This window comes from Mytilus edulis, chromosome 1 (genome assembly GCF_963676685.1).
Source record: "Mytilus edulis chromosome 1, xbMytEdul2.2, whole genome shotgun sequence".
Lineage (NCBI taxonomy): Eukaryota > Metazoa > Mollusca > Bivalvia > Mytilida > Mytilidae > Mytilus > Mytilus edulis.
In genome coordinates, this window is record NC_092344.1 from 102,461 (window position 1) to 115,697 (window position 13,237).

At 31.4% G+C, this 13,237-nt stretch overlaps 1 long non-coding RNA gene across 1 annotated transcript; it reads right to left on the minus strand.

The window, feature by feature from the left end:
• Positions 1–1,117: 1,117 nt before the first annotated feature.
• Positions 1,118–13,186, minus strand: LOC139521177 (uncharacterized). The gene is made up of 4 exons (XR_011664027.1): positions 13,092–13,186; positions 9,141–9,205; positions 8,747–8,811; positions 1,118–1,222 (listed from the first exon to the last, which is right to left on the minus strand). It is a non-coding gene; the product is annotated as an uncharacterized lncRNA (long non-coding RNA).
• Positions 13,187–13,237: the final 51 nt, after the last annotated feature.

The following is a 13,237-nucleotide window of genomic DNA, read 5'->3' on the forward strand; positions in this document are numbered from 1 at the left end:
TAACTTCGGATACAATTTATAAATTAGATACCCTAAGGAACATTCAGTTAAAGTTTGAAAGTATTTGGCCCAGTAGTTTCAGAGGAGAAGATTCTTGAAATAGTTTACGACGACAGACGACGGACGCCAAGTGATGGCATAAGCTCACTTGTCCCTTCGGGACAGGTGAGCTAAAAAGATCACATGAGTTATAAATTAATTAATTGAGTGGGGAATCTAGAGCAACCATTCAATCTAAAACCCCTTTAAGTCAAGAAAACTCTACGCATGCTCATAATTTCCAAAACAAACCCTGAAGCAAGAACGTATAGGCCTATTAAATGTTTATTAAACGACCTAGATGGTTCTCTATTTCTTTAAAATTTATGGAAATACAATCTCAAATATCAGTTTCATAACGGTAACATGTAAGAAAAACTCCACTTCAGTTCTTATATGACAGAAATAGATTGATCTGAATTCAGAGAACTCTCGCATTTTATCAAAACTGGGAATTCCCTCTGACGTGGTTCTAAATTTATAAAAACACTAAATATAAATACTGCTTTATTTCTGATTTTCCGTGTTGTTAAAAACACGCATATAAGTCAAGGGAATTATCAAATATGAAGATTATGAAAAGAACATTATAGGAAAGTTGTTAAAGTTCAATCACTTTGTTTATTTTTACCTTTTAAAGCAAGACAATCATAAGAATCCGAGATGTTCCTTAATGTTTAGAATAAAACGATTGACGTGAGGGAAATGCTCTGAGCCACCGGTATAAGTCTACAGATTGCTTGAAAGCAATCGTATCCCAAAAATTAAATGAACGCACCGTAAGCCATATAAAACTTATTTTTGCAGTAAGTTTTTAAGTTGTGCTGTTACAATACTAGTCAGGAGGATGTAACTGTTATTCAGTGGTGGTCTTTGTTTCAGTTGTTTGATATTTGACCACGTTGGGGTCATTTGTAGCCAACTATATATTATACTGTATGGGTTATGCTCATATTAAAAAGACTGTGCGTTTGCTTACATTCAAGTGATTTGAACTATGGTGCTTAGTTGCCTCATTGGTAATTATACCCACATCTTGTTATATTTACACATACAGGCATAAAATGATTGAAATGAATTGACGAGACATCAATTTATTGGACATCTATTTAGTTGGTTTCGCCGTCACTGTCTTGTTGTGTTTCCTGGCAAACTTCAGATTCTTCAAGAACTTAGGGTCAACCTGTGAACAAATAAAATCATATTAACAAACTTAAAAAATACATGACCTTCTCATTAAAAGTATAATGTCAAATGGCTAGCTCATTGAAGCCCATATTGACTATCATGCATTACATAATTTCATAACACTTACTATTATAATCTTCCCATCAAAATGACCTAAATTCTGACATGAAATTGACTATAAATAAATGTTCATGGAGTTTAGTTCTGTTTAAATTGACAACAATGATTTCTAAGCATTCATATTAACAATTGTGTATATATATTTATTTCATTTTATTTGACTGTTTGGTTGTTAGACAAGTGTCACAATACATGTGTTATGATAACAAATGATCTTGGTTACTGATCCTTTAATATATGGCCATGGTAAGAGTCTGATCTAAAAAGGTATATTTAACCAGACATGGGTAAATGGCCATTTTATTTTATCTGGCTAAGGTGTAACATATCAAGTCTTACTAAGTACTTGAACAATATTTGTGACATTTTTGCACTGAAAGTCCAGGTCACAAGTAAACTAGGCAAACGTTTTGATGTCAAAAGACAATGACTAAGTGACAGCTGGGGATATATAATCTCTATGGAAATGAAATGTACCAATGCTAAAATAGCTCCTAACCAAATATCAGTACCACTTGCGGTTCACTATAAACTAAACTTATCACAAAATAATACATTGTGACCCTGTAGTATATCCAAGTCTCACTTTTTTTTTATTTTGATAAATCAAGAAAATGAATTTAAAATGGAGATAAAGTAACTTTACAAAAATACCCAACTTCGAGGAAAGTTCAAAATGAAAAGTCCCTTATCAAATGACAAAATTGAGAGCTCCAACACATCAAACCATTTTATAGTTTAACAATTTTCCCAATTTGGCGGAAGGGCTCAAATAATTGGTTTTGTAAGACAAAGCATTTTGAATATGCACATTAAAAAATTATTATCTTTATTACATCTTATTTGATTGTTTGGTTGTTAGATAAGTGTCACAATACATTTGTTATGAAAACAAAAGATCTTGGTTACTGATCCATTAATATTTGGCCATGTAAAGAGTCTGATCAAAAAAGGTATATTTAACCAGACATGGGTAAATGGCCATTTTATTTTATCTGGCTAAGGTGAAGCATATCAAGGATTACTCTATTTTAAATATTCTCCCACCTTTTTTTATCAGCAGCCAAAGGCAGATACAAGGGGCCAGTGTTACCCTTTTTGGGGGAAAAATTTTGTTGATTATAAAAGGAATCACTGAAGCATGACTGGAGCCAAACTATGTTAACTTATGTTACTGATTTTGAATTCATTTATTTGGTCCACCTAAGAAGTCTTGCTTCATAATGACAATCATTTACTACCTGTTGGGCAAAATCTTTTTACATGTTGATAAATTTGAAGAGATCATTTCAAACTGCAATTTGGGTCAACATTTCTATTTGTTTACATGTAAGGACAGAGCATGTCAAATGTGCAGTCTTTACTAACTTGTTTGTTGTACTTTATTTGCCAGATTGGTTGTTAGATAAGTGTCACAATACATTTGTTATGAAAACAAAAGATCTTGGTTACTGATCCATTAATATTTGGCCATGTAAAGAGTCTGATCTAAAAAGGTATATTTAACCAGACATGGCCATTTTATTTTATCTGGCACAGGTGATCAATGGATTGCTTTTAATTGTTTAGTGCTGCAACTTTTTTCTTATTAGAGATAAAAAGCTAAAAAAAACTTTTTAATATTTATAATCAAAATAAAAGAACAGAGTTCCAATGCCTCCACAGTTGCACTTTTTTAATATTTCTAAGTGGCATAACACTTCAATTTAAATGGGATATGTGGCCATTGGACACAGATGATGCCCCCTGCTTGTCTAACATATAAAGTTATAAAGGGACACAACTGGAAAAAAGGTTAAGTAGCACTACCCAAATTTGAACGTGATCTGTATTTTGTGGTAATAACAATTGTGTACAAGTTTTATAACATTTGTTGAGGCTAACTTGTTACAGAATGGAAACAAAAAAATCAGCAATTTTCCATATGTAAAGGGGCAGAACTCTAGAACAGTTAAAGTGACACCACCAAAATTCAAACTTGATCTGTATTTTGTGGTTATAAACATTGTATATAAGTTTCATTGCATTTGGTTGAGGCAAACTTAAGTTAGAGAATGGAAACAAAAAATTAAGCAATTATTCCATTTGTAAAGGGGCATAACTCTAGAACAGTGAAGTCACGCCACCAAAATTCAAACTTGGTCTGTATTTAGTGGTAATAAGAATTGTGTACAAGTTTCATAACATTTGGTTGAGGCAATGTAAAGTTAATGAATGGAAACCAACTTAGGGATGTACGGACAAGGGTAAAACTTAATGCCCCCTCAGCTACGACAGGGGTAAATTAAAGACCAAACAGCCTATTGTTTATGCGCATCAACTAAAGCAACTTGGTAGTGACATAAAAGCTCTATGACGTTGTTTCTAGCAATAAAAAAATGTCAAATTATAACGTCCTATTTCGCGTTTTCACGGATTCCAACATGGTGCACGTTTAAAAATATGTCCTTCAAGAAAAGAGGAATTAAGCGTCGCGCTGATATCTTGCGGAAATTTAGCTCAAATGGACACAAAAGATACTACACTATATTTAACCTACGTTCTAAAAAAAATGATAAAATATAAATTTTGATCTCGACTTTTTGCATTTGCGCCGATCTGCATTTTATTTTTCATTCTTTCAAATGCTTAGATTTTGTCTTATATTTGCGCCGATCTGCATTTTTTTTTTTATTATTCTTTCACTTGCGTAGATTTTGTCTTTCATTTGCGCCGATTGTGTATAGATTAATTAGATAGGCGAAAGTTATTTTCATGCCTAATTTATGTGCGTCCGTTCGTTCGTCCGTCTGTCCCGCTTCAGATTAAAGTTTTTTGTAAAAAGTTTTTAGTCAAGGTAGTTCTTGATGAAGTTGAAGTCCTATCAATTTAAAACTTAGTACACATGTTCCTTATGATATGATCCTTCTAATTTTAATGTCAATTTGTCAAAAGTTAAGTATTCAGAAGGTCAGGCCGATAAACAATTATTCCTAGAAGTTTTGACATACTGGCAACGTATGCATGTAACTGATGTCGGGATGATTCTCGTAAAATAAAATCATATCTTGCAATGAAGTTAAAATTTATTTATACTGCTTATTTGACAAAATCTTGTAGTTAAAATAAAATTAGGACAAAGGGTCACTGTCGTTTGTCAATTGTTTCATTTCAAATTGTCTTAAGGAGAAATGATAAACATTTCGCCTGATCTCACTGAAGCTAACAGCTAATTTCCTAATGTATGTATATCAACACTTTGGTCAGCTTGCTTGCTTTGTTTGTATATTTTGTATAATTATATTTTGATAACGTCCAATTGAATTTAAATATCATATATACAGGTTTGCATACCTATATATGAAGATGTCAATCTTCATTACCAAACATGTTAATAAAATTTTATACAAACAAAGCAAGGAAGCCAACCAAAGTTTAACCCTACATGCATTAGGAAATTAGCTGTAGGCAAAACATGTTAATAAAATTAATACTCAGCGAATGTGAAGTAAAATCAAAATTTTCGGTGTTTAAAACTTAATTGTTGTAAATTTAACTTATGACAAAAACAATTGCTCCAAGAATAATATCCAACATAAAATCTCCGGGATAAAATATCTCCCTTTCATTTAGCTGTACAACTATGAAAGATTGAAAACACATTTCGATTTTCAATGCCGGCAACAACCTTGTCTAAAATGTTTTAATTTCCAAAATGAGTAATTTAGAAATCTTACTAAATGTAGTTTTCAACGAGAAAATTATTTCTAAATTAATTTTTGAATTAAAAACTTTTTGTATTTTATATTTACTGTCTGGTTTATTCAAAACACGTGAGGTAGTAATAACAAGGATTGTATTTTATGGTAGATGTATAACGTTGAGGAATCAAAAATTCATATATTATACCTATAATTTTAATTTCCTTAAAGTTAAATCTGAAATAGTCAGAAATAATGAATTCACAAACTAGATGGAATAACTTCTATACGTTCGTCTTAGTCGGGAAAAATAATGGTATAAAGAAGTCCATGCTTTTGTATGTCCATCTGTCAACAGTCGCGAATGAGTTTGTTACGGCATACTTCTGAAATTGACGCGGAAAAAAAGACACATCTAGTCTGATATAGTCAAATACTCAGTAAGTTAGCCAGTGCCATCTTTCATTTCTTTTTTTATTTTCAATAATTTTGCTAATGATGGACAGAGGACAAAAACAGACTTTCCTAACAAAAGCGGCGTAAAAGGTTATTTCAAACAATTTTCCAATCAGACGGATGGTGTTTCTGAAGGTTAATATGTTGTGCAGCAACAACATCCTGATACATGCATTTAATCTATTGTATTACCGTATAGTAAAGTAGGTGAATATAGTTGTTATTCGTGCGGGTTTCAAACGTCCAATTTGCGATTTTTTTCAAATAGTGCGCCAGCAAGGAAAGTTTGTACTATGACGTCAGATGCAATGTTTCGAAGAAAGACAACTCTTTTCTTCAAAACGAACGAGAAAAAAAACATGAAAATTGCTCCTAACTTTTTTGAAAGGTCAGTGACATACACTTTTTTTTGCTTTATTTTGAAGAGTACACATGGCACTTTCCTTCTTGAAATTTTTATGAAGAAATCACTGGTAGATTTTTTTTTAATACTGTAAACGTTTTTCATTTTTACGTTTTATTTTTGGCGGGAATGAAATAAATAATGTTTTTAAAGATCAAAACAATACAAGTCAAACTCTTGAACCTGTATTTGATAGATACAAATCTACGTTTTAACGTGAAATAAGAATTATGCTTGTATGCTTGATATAAAGGATTTTTTGAGAGTTTAGATAACAAGTAAATATTATGTTAATATTCGGGAAAACACGAAACTGAGGTTGCTATAGTGACAAAACTAAGTCGATGACCCCCAATTTTTTTCATCATATTTTGTTCCTCAAATCATGAAATACCTTCACACAAAATTGCAAGGGAAAATCACTGGTAGAAATGAATCGGCTGTTTGGTCTTTAAGTGGATCGCCCCCCATTTTAGAAATTATCCGAGATATTGCTGATATTAGCCTTTAGTTTAAGTTTATAAAAATCTTGCAAGAATTGTACCTTTAAAAGGGCTAACGAGGCCATTTTCCATAAATTTAATATTGACAGTACTAATTAATACTATTTTGGTTTTGTGCAAGAACAAAGCATTTCTATTGTGTACAGTATTTACTAACTTTTTCGTTGTACTTTAATTGCCAGATTGGTTGTTAGATAAGTGTCACAATACATTTGTTAAACAACAAACGATCTTGGTTACTGATCCATTAATATTTGGCCATGCAAAGAGTCTGATCTAAAAAGGTATATTTAACCAGACATGGGTAAATGGCCATTTTATTTTATCTGGTACAGATTATGCATATCAATGGATTGCTTTTAATTGTTTACAATTTTGCACTGAACATGCAGTTACTATCTGTTAGAGATCAAAAGGTAAAAAAACATTTTGAATTTAACATTTATAATTCAAATAAAAGAGGAGAGCTAAAATCTTGAAGTAGACGGCAACAAATAAATCACTGCATTTCACTTGCTATACAGTTAACGTTGCAGTATGAATAAATCACTTCAAACTCATCAACTGGTAAAATAGTCTAGCTCCTTGATAGTATAAGGTTTTAGTTCCTAATAAATCACTTCAAACTCATCAACTGGTAAAATAGTCTAGCTCCTTGATAGTATAAGGTTTTAGTTCCTAATAAATCACTTCAAACTCATCAACTGGTAAAATAGTCTAGCTCCTTGATAGTATAAGGTTTTAGTTCCTAATAAATCACTTCAAACTCATCAACTGGTAAAATAGTCTAGCTCCTTGATAGTATAAGGTTTTAGTTCCTGTATTTGGAATTTACAGAGTAAAACAATAATTCTTGCATTCCAATACGGACTGATTTCGCAGTTAGTATCGTGTAGTATTGAACTCTCTATCTTAAATTAGTTCAACTTATTAGATACAGGAACTTCCATTATTAAAACAGTTTAAATGTCACAAGTTCTAAATATTGGTGAAAAAGTTATTAAACTTCTATGATTTCTAATCAGAAAACTGAAATTTATAAATAATATGAGTAAAATGTTTCATCAAATTGGTTAAAAGCATTAATTTTAATGGATTATAAATATAGTTGAGTATGTAATGAAAATTATCTCCCTTTTAGTTTTATATCAATTTTTCATAACTTATAATCTGATTTTTGTTATTTTAATTTAAAACAAATAATTAATTTATAAGAATAAAAGAAGTCCAGAATTGGTATTATCATAAAGTTTTGAAAATTCAGTCTGCACTATTAGCCACAAGTACAATGCCCCATTCATGTAAATTATTCTATTCCAAATATTTGTTTAGACACACAAGATAATTGTTGGAATTTTGGTCTTCAGACTAGTAGTTGGCATAGATTTTGGTGCAGGCTGTTAATTAGTGTTTACTAGTGTTCTTGATATAGACTCCATGTTTAGGGTCCACCTAGCGAGGTAAATAGACTTTTTTTGTAAGACTTACTTTATAATGACAATCATTCACTACCTGTTGGGCTAAATCTTTTCAAATGAAGAGATGATTTCAAACTGCAATTTGGGTCGACATTACTTTTTTGTTATATTTAAGAACAAAGCATTTCTAATGTACAGATTATTTGACAACTTTTTTGTTTAACTTTATTTGCCAGATTGGTTGTTAGATAAGTGTCACAATACATTTGTTATAATAACAAACGATCTTGGTTACTGATCCATTAATATATGGCCATGTAAAGAGTCTGATAAAAAAAGGTATATTTAACCAGACATGGGTAAATGGCCAATTTAGTTCTTTAATTAACAATCCTTAATAAGCGTGCTCACATATCCTACATCCCAACATTATTACTGGACAAAACACAATCTCACCAGATTCCTAAGTTTAAAGACTTAAAACTTCTATAAAAGTCAACTGATAAAAAAATTCTTATGGATGTGCAGCTTAGCATATTATGTCCTCAATATAACTACTAAGTTTCATAAAATTATGTTGTGTGGTTTAGATTGAATCCTAGTTTCATGTTGATATGTATATCTACATACTTTGCCCTACATAGTAAATCTACAAACAATTTAAAATTTTAAAATCTGTATTGTGGTTTCAAAGAAGTCGCAATGACAAACTGCTGAAGAAGTATATTTAGGCCAAAATTCAATGTTCAAATAGGCATAACTTCTAGCATTCTAGAATAAAGGTTGAATCATAATGTCATGTCAATACGCGAAATATACATAGTATGTCCTTTATATCATCAGCAAAGTTTCATACAGAATTTTTACAGATGGGTAAAAACATTATACCCTAGTACAGAACTTTGTTCTGTGTGAGATACATATATAATCATAACTTACTCCTTTAAGTGAAGGATATCTGTATCTTTTTGGTTTGTGAAGGCCATTTCTGTGCTGTTTTCGATCTGAAATTAAACAAAAGGAAAACATAGGATAAAAGTTTCCAGTAAGTCTTTTTTTTTTACAAGCCATCTTATTTTAACAGAAGTAAAACAAGTATTTTGTGTTATATAATAACTTATGGGGTCATTGATGGAGCAGGAACTTAACCTTTCAGTAGCATAGCATAATTAATTTATGCCAAAGGTCAACTTTGCCTTTCAAGTTTTAGAAAAAAAAAAGAATATGGGGTTTTGGTTTGAATTGTTTTCCAATTAGCAATGATGAAGGGCCTTTTAATTAAGAAGATGAATATGAATTATGTGGAAAGCTTTTCAAATATCTGACTACCTACTCTGATTATGAGCCGTATGATTCTTGGACTTTGCCATTCTGTTCTTTTTGCTTTAGTATTTCAGCCTGTAAAACACAAAACAATGTTATTGATAAAATATACTAATGTTTAAATTGAGGGAGAAAATGCACAATCAAAACATTGTTGGTGCTTTGATCAGATAATCCAGCCAGATGGAAAGAGGCACCTTTTCTGTCAATTCTTATGTTGTTAAAATTACATAAATCAGGGCTTTCCCTTATAATTGAAGTAGTAGGCTAAATTACAATTATAGGTGGCTGTAACCTGCATTCTCGCTATCTCCTGGCACCTAATTTCATCTTTTAAGGTTCATCATAACCTTTTGGCTAAAATGGCCGTATTTACACCCCAAATTTTACTCTGAGTACAGACTAACCTGTACACCTGCAACAGTTTTAAGGGATGGCAGGAACTAGATATATAAATTTTAAATGCATTTTATGTTTCAGAAAATTATAAACTTTTCTAGATTTTACTATCCATTTTTTTTCGTTCCTGCAGAAGGTGCAAAAATTAACTAAGTAGTGAAAACGATTGAGAAGCTCCCCTCATATATTCAATGTTGTGAGTAGTATTGATTTAAATGGACAATAGATGGACAATAGACACCTGTAAACAATAGGTGATTTAACAGGTTTAAACTGTGTAACTGAGTGGACCGTATCAAATGAAACTCGGGTGTTTGTTTATTTTGCTATCTTCTGCAGACTGGAAAAAAATGAACATCAAAATCCAGGTAAGTTTTTTATTTTCTGAAACGTAGACTTCATATAACTTTTATATATCTAGTTCCTGCCATGCCTTAAAACTTTCCTGGATGTACCAGTTTGTCTGTATTCATAGTAATTTTGGAGGTGTAAACACGGCCATATTTTTCAATTCCTTATGATGAACCTTAAATGACCATTTTTTATCTATGAAATTAAAGGAAAAAAAATCTGAAAGAAATATCTTTTTTTTTTATGTAACGGTTTGTTTTTTATTTTCTTTATCTTATGCTTAAAATCTATTTGGTTTTAAAGGAGTTTTATATATATAATAATCCAATTTGTTAGAAATCTTGATCGATTTATTTTGCTTAATTACGCGAATTTATAAACAAATGACCCCCCTTATTTTTCTCGTCGTTAAAAACTTCCATTTGTTGTATTTGAATTCATGTGAACTAAATTTAGCCCAAGGTAAACACGACTTTTCATCCTTGTTTATCGTGACCATGACTATGTGACAATCGGCTGCCTTTAAACATTTGAAAAAGATATTTTTTTCTTTTTGAATTTATATTTTTTTCAGTGAAGTAGTCGGCACTTGAAGCCACTGTACAGACGTCTACCGGCTACTTTGGAAAGCCCTGATCAGGGTTTCCCCTGGGTCAATTATTTTTTTCGCCACCTCTTTCGCCAAAACAATATATTTTTCGCCACTTTATTTTTTTCGCCAAGTAACATTAATATATTTTTCCTGATGTGCCCTTTTGTAGTAAGAAGTAATTTTTACAACAAAACAAAAGCTTTTATCCCATGAAATTGATCCCTCATTTCTTGTGTAGTCATTACATTGAAGGGTTACTCTCATTCGAGGGGTTGTTCCCAGCATTTTGGATAGATTTTTTCATAACGACAGTTTTCTTTTCTTGACCATCGTAAATGAAAAAGTTGAGATGTACAACTATGCTTGAAACACGTGCATGTGTCACTCAAACGACTTTATTAAAGTCAAAGGATAAAAGAATTAGAGTTTTGAATCAGAGATTTTTCTTGCTTTTGAACAATTTTCGTCACAACAACAGCTTTCTTTTCAAAACTATCTTTAAAGGGAGAGATGTCAAAAGTTTGCTTCAAACACGTGCGTCGCAAAGATGTAAATATATTCTGTATGTGACATTTATAGCGGAAGCCATTTGACCATATCATTTTGTGAAACAATTCAATCAACACCTTTATTAATTAGTCCTTTGTTGTCGATAGCTATAAAATGCAATCAGCTGATTATTGATTTTCTGTCTAAATCTTAATGAGGTCAAGGTGAATTCCGAGTATTGTCTGATCGGGTAAAGTCCGAGAAACTGGAAAAAAAAAAGTAAATAAACAAGATGGAGGAAAATAAATCAGTTTATATATTTCTTTCGCCAAATTCTTTCGCAAATAACGAATTTTTATCGCCACAATTATTATTTTTTCGCAAATTGCGAAAATGGCGACCGCCAGCGGAAACCCTGCCTGATAAATATAACCTTGGTATACCAATTACCCATGATTTCAAAATGGTTTCCCAAGATACATCACTTCTGGCTGTGGCGTGTACAAAAAAAAAATGTATATGCAAAATATCAAATTTGGTAAAATTTAATTGACCCAAATATCCGGAACATTTGATTAATATTATCCTATATTCAGTTCTGCAAAATTTTACAGAGTTTGGTATTTTATACTCGCCCAATTGATGTACTGTACAAAACGTATCTTGGAAATCATTTTGAATATGACCCCAACTCTAATCTAGGTATCTTATTTTATCATATTTTGGGGATATTCTGGAATTATTTTGCACCAATATGCACAAAAATTTGTAACCCTGTGTCTCGCCTACTTTTGCTGTTAATCACAGGCTCAACAAAAATGAGGAAACTTGTATGATTTATCCCTGACATGACCGGCTACGTACCTGTTCGCCCTGATTTTAATTTTTTTCTCATTGTTGTTCAGTTGCATAATGTTTATTATTTGAACAGAATATGTTAAGGTTCATGTGGACATATTTTAAGCATATCATGCCCTAGGTAAATATATTTCTAATATGTTTTATGTTTTAAAAAAATAAAAATTTAACAGAATTTGCCGTACACTTTTTTTCATTCCTTCAGAAAGTGCTAAAATAAGCTAAGATAGAAAAGAGGTTTGAGAACATCCCCACGGGTAATAATTGAAGTGAGCTGTATTAATTGACATGGACAATAGATACATTTTTGTAGACAATAGATACCTGACAATAATTGAGGATTAAACTGTGAACCTGGGTGGACCATATCAAACGAAACTCAACTATTAGTTAATTTTATCATCTTCTGCAGGGACGAAAAAAAGTGCACTGCAAAATCCAGTTAGGTTTTTAATTTTCTAAATCATACAATGCATTTGAATTTAAGGTTCATCTACCTTCATGACGAAAAAACAGTGAAAATTGTTGCCAAATAATGTTAACGGAAATTTTTAAACAATAAAAAAATTGATTGATTTTGACGAATCACGTTAAATTTATCTCAAAAATTACATTATTATAAAGGATAATAATAATACGAGACCTCTGACAAATCACGATAAAATTAAGGATCAAGGTAAAATTTTAAACAATTTGAAGCCAACGGTAGCTGAAAATGACCATTTGACGCCCGACTGTAAAGGGCATTACTACATTGTACCTGCCTCATGTATGTCACTGAACAAGCTTTCTTTTGTGTTGTCAGAAATTCAAGGAATATATACCATATAAATATCTAAATAAGTTTATTAAAATTTGTATGCCCTTTATATTGATATTTCTTTTAACTTTATAAAGGTAGGTTGAACGAACCCAGGGCGAACAGACCCTAGACCGGCCAACTATCAACTATTACCCCCTGACAATTGTCGGAGGTAAAAAAAAAATGGAAAAACATCTTCAACAAACGTCAATATATACGTACTGTACGAGATCTAACGTATTTCATTGACAAACTCATCGACTCTTCTACAAGAAAAATCAAAATAACAAAACAGTCAACACGGTGAAATATAACTGATAAATATCACCTTTGATACATATAAATATTTTCTTAACTACGAAAGGTTTGAAAGACCTATATTGGTTTTGCCTTAAAAAGTAGTAAATTCATAAAACACTTCAATTTAAAAGATAGATGGACACAGATTATTATAAACATAAAGTATTTACACTACAGGCAGTCAGAAAGTGAAACCGGAAAAGGAAGTGAGGGAGAATTTATTATTGTTCCGAACGGTCCAATTGTCGATTTGTTCTCCTGTAGTGTTATTAATTTTTGTTAAATGTTGCCTTTTGCGTGGAATGTCATAAAACTA